The sequence below is a fragment of the Aplysia californica genome, unplaced genomic scaffold (assembly GCF_000002075.1).
Source record: "Aplysia californica isolate F4 #8 unplaced genomic scaffold, AplCal3.0 scaffold00060, whole genome shotgun sequence".
NCBI classification, from domain to species: domain Eukaryota; kingdom Metazoa; phylum Mollusca; class Gastropoda; order Aplysiida; family Aplysiidae; genus Aplysia; species Aplysia californica.
Window position 1 is genome coordinate 1652202 of NW_004797330.1, and position 338 is coordinate 1652539.

General features: G+C 48.8%; 1 protein-coding gene across 1 annotated transcript in view; it reads right to left on the reverse strand.

The window, feature by feature from the left end:
* The window catches only part of LOC101859083 (filamin-C), a gene marked incomplete at its 3' end in the record, with an annotated part of 63385 nt that overhangs the window by 17237 nt on the left and 45810 nt on the right, over positions 1-338 (reverse strand).

Consider the following 338-nt stretch of genomic DNA (forward strand, 5'->3'; position numbering starts at 1 on the left):
CTGGACAAGATGACAACATGGTTGGGAGCAGCAAGAACAACAGACACCATTGCTGCAGCGAAGGACAGGATGAAGTGGAGGTCCATGATCGCCCACGCCAATCGGCAAGGCACCGGATGATGATGATGAATACGATTGACTCTCTCGAGGGTAGGCAACCAACAACAGTAGCTGGACTAATATGATACACGCAGAGCTATTGTCCGCACGGTGCTTCTCCTTAGTTTTTAGTTCTGTGCTCTTAAAAAAAAACACCTGTACATTCCTGTCTATCAGGAAATAGGGCAATAAATGCACGACGAACCGCACCCTTTACACCCCCCCCCACCACACACATA